The sequence below is a fragment of the Meriones unguiculatus genome, chromosome 14, assembly GCF_030254825.1.
Source record: "Meriones unguiculatus strain TT.TT164.6M chromosome 14, Bangor_MerUng_6.1, whole genome shotgun sequence".
Lineage (NCBI taxonomy): Eukaryota > Metazoa > Chordata > Mammalia > Rodentia > Muridae > Meriones > Meriones unguiculatus.
Genome location: NC_083361.1, coordinates 45884755 through 45888490, shown reverse-complemented (window position 1 = coordinate 45888490; position 3736 = coordinate 45884755).

Below are 3736 nucleotides of genomic sequence, written 5' to 3'. Positions count from 1 at the left end.
CAACTTCTCAATATAGAGTTTAGAATTTCTTTTATGTATTTCTCTATTTTTAATTTAAATACATTTTCAACTTTATATAGATACAACAAACAAAAAAATGTAGATATTTTAGGCACACATTATGATGACTTGAAATTCCTGTATAACGTCACATGATAGCCAAAATCAAACTGGCTAACATGTCCTTTACTTTCAGTTGTTTTCCTCATTTTTCCCACAATGAAAGACTTACTATTCTTTATGCTTAAAAACAAAACAAAACAAAACAAAAAACAAAAAACAAAAACCCTCTTTCAATTCAAATTTTTTTCCTGAGTTTTGTTTCCATGAAGAATAATTCACAAACAAGATCTAATTCTGGTTCAGAAATCTCACTGGCTGCTTGGAGACTTTAGCCAGCAGTGCCAGAAAATGTAGCCATACATTGCAATAACATTGCTGTGTCTTACACTGTGTGAGAAGTAATGAGTCTATGCTAATGTCTCCCTCAGGGTTGTTCCTTGCCTTCTTACTTTCTTCCAGTGTCTTTGACTTCTTTTTTAGTGATCATTTTTTTTTAATTGAAAATAGATTATTTATACAATATGTTTTGGTTAAAGTTTCCCTTCCCTATCTTCTCCCAGACCCTCCCCAACTCCCCCCCACCCATAGTCACACCTTATCTTTCTCTATTTCATTAGAAAACTAATGACATCGAAAGAATAATAATAAAATAAAAATAAAGAGAAATTGGATAAAACAAACACAAGAGTGAAAGAATAAGCAGAAAAATACATTCATTCACAGAAACATACATACTTAAAGATACAGAAAAAAATTCCATAAAAACAAAACAATTGTCGAGCTATATTTTAGGTAATTGGACTGGAGAATTCAATACTACGATGGAGCAGCTGAGAGTGGCCATTGTCACAGTAAATTCTACCAGAGTGGACGCAGGACTAGCCACAGGATTATCATCATGGATTGCTGCAGCCATGAATCATCTGAAGGAATGGGCGGGCATGGGAGCGTTAGCAGGCCTTCTGGTGTTGGTCTCCTTGGTTTGCCTGTGGTATATATGCAAGATTAGAGTCTCACAACAGTGTGATGCAGCCTTGATCATTCAGGCCTTTACAACCATTGAAGCAGGACATTCTCCCCAAGCATGGTTGGATACCATAAAAAGCTAAAATGTTACACTCAGGATGCGAGGCTAAGCACTGCACTCAGGGTCAGCCGCTTTGGACCCAGAGAAGAGCATGTCTGGTTGCATGCAGGTTGATGCTCCAGGTCCCGCCTCTGAGAAAAAGGTATCGGACGGGTCTGATGCTCTTTGGGTGGATGACACCTAAACGAACATCGGTACAAAGTCCCAATTTATTTCTAATATCAGAGATCAGACCTCTACTCTTGCCTGATGCATCTAAACAAAAAGGGGGAACTGTAGAGAGCTGCGGAATGCTATGTCTTAAAGATGGAGCTGGTTTCTGCCTTCCACCTTCCCGATGGTGAGTGCTCTCTGTCACGAACAATTCCACATTTGGCTAAGCTGAGGATCTGGCTTGCTTCCATGTATGTGGACCTATCTGCATTGCCCACATGGCACGCCTGGGTTGGCTACCCAGAGGCTATTTAAGCTGTGGGCTGGCTTTCCCCAGGGTCCGAGGATTGTTCAAGGTTTCTGAATAAACTGCATTGAAAAAAAAAAATTTGGAATGATATGCTATCCAAGAAAAAATTCACCTGTTCATTCACCTTTTAATATAACAAAAATTGATTGAAAAAAAAAGAAAATATTGTATATATGTATATATACATACACACACATATATATGTATACACATATATATCATATGTATACACACACACACACATACATACATATATGTATGTGTGTGTGTGTGTGTGACCTGAAAGTACCTCTAGAGTACCAATGAGGTCATTTTGTGTTGGCCATTCACAACTAGGCTCTTAAGAGTGGTTTGTATACCCAGTGAGACTCCATTGGAAAAAATTTATTTTTCCTTCTGTGAACAGTTGTCACTTAGAAATAACATCTGGTTTAGGGATGGCGGGTTGTGTCGACTTCTCCTCTTAGTACTGGGACCTCATCTGGCTTAGACCTGTGCAGGCCCTGTGTATGTTGCCAGTCGCTGTGAGTTCTTGTTAGTCAACCGTGTTGGGTTTAAAAAGTCTTGTTTCCTCAGTGTCCTCCATCTCCTTTGGCTCTTACAGTCTTTCCACCTCTTTTTCTGAACCCTTAGGGGATGGGTTTGAGGGAGACATCTTATTTAAGACTGACTATTCCAAGAGTTGTTGCTTTCTGTATTTGTTGCCATTTACTGAAAGAAGAAGCTTTTCTGTTGAGGGCTGAGCAAGATACTGGTCGTTGAATATAGCAGAAATGTCACTGGGGTTATTTATTATTACATTCTTTTAGCAGATCAGTACTTGTTTTTCCCTGGGTCTATGGCCTATCTAGTCTCAGAGTCTTGGCTACTGGAGCTGTGTCATTTTTAGGTTCTATCTCCTGAACTGGTCCTTGATTCCAATTACATGGCATTTGGCTACTCTTACAAGCTTTGTCCTGTGATTGCACCAGCATATCTTACAGGCAGGTCACAATTGCAGAACAAAGGGTTTGCTATAGTCTAGCTGGCCTTTACCTTTCCTCCTTTGATAGTGTGCAGAGTGTCGTCTAGTGCCCTGAATACTAATCAGGAGGGGACATGGTTCTAGTCAGGCACCAGCTTATCTTCTCCATGTTCAGTTTCAGTGAGATATGCAGTTATTGTCTTCAGCAATAAGGTGTTACCATCAGTTTGTGGTTGAGCTTTTTGGTGGGTTTCATGGGGCCCTTTCAGCCAATAGCTCAGTTAGATGTAACCCATTCCCAAAACTGGAGGTTTCATTTGGTGATGAGAGATGTCTAGTTGGCGCTTTGTCTCCCGTATTATTTGGTGATTGCATTTAGAATTCTTTCATATATGTATTTATATAAGAAGTTTCTACTGTATTAATTTACATACAACTTCTGAAATGGCCCTGAGTTTTAGCTGTCCCTCCTTGTATTTCCTCCCTTCCTCACCATTTCCTATTCCTCCATGTCTGATCCTCTTTTTCCAGGTGTCCTCCCACCCCTGCTTTAGGTTATCTATAACTACCTATTCTATTTTCTGTTTGTAAAAAGATCCTTCCTTCCTCCTAGTCCCTTACTCTGCAGCTAATCTCTGTGGTTATAGAGATTATAACCTGCTCATTGAAGACCCAAAAGCCTGCATACATAGAGAAGTGAACATATACTACATTTGCCCTTTGGAGTCTGGGTTACTTCACTCAGGATGATTCATTTCTAGATCCATCCATTTACCCGTGATTTCACAGTTTCACTTTTTAACAGTTGATTTTAACATTTAGCATCCCAATGTGTAAATGTGCCACATTTTCTTTTACCTTAAAAAATAATTTCTCTCATGCAATACATCCCGATCACAGTTTACCCTCCCTCCTCTCCTGCCAATCTCATGTCCACCGCCTCCCCTCTCTTGCCCTTCAGAAAAGAGTAGGTTTCCCAGAGATATGAAGAGAATGTGGTAATAATTGTAAAAAGTTACAATAAGACTAGGTACATCCTCTTATGCCAAGGCTGGATGAGGCTACCAGTGGGAGAAAAGGGGTCCCAAAAGCAGGCAAAAGAGTCACAGACATCCTCCTGGTCCCACAGTCAGGTGTTCCACAAAAACACCAAGTTAAA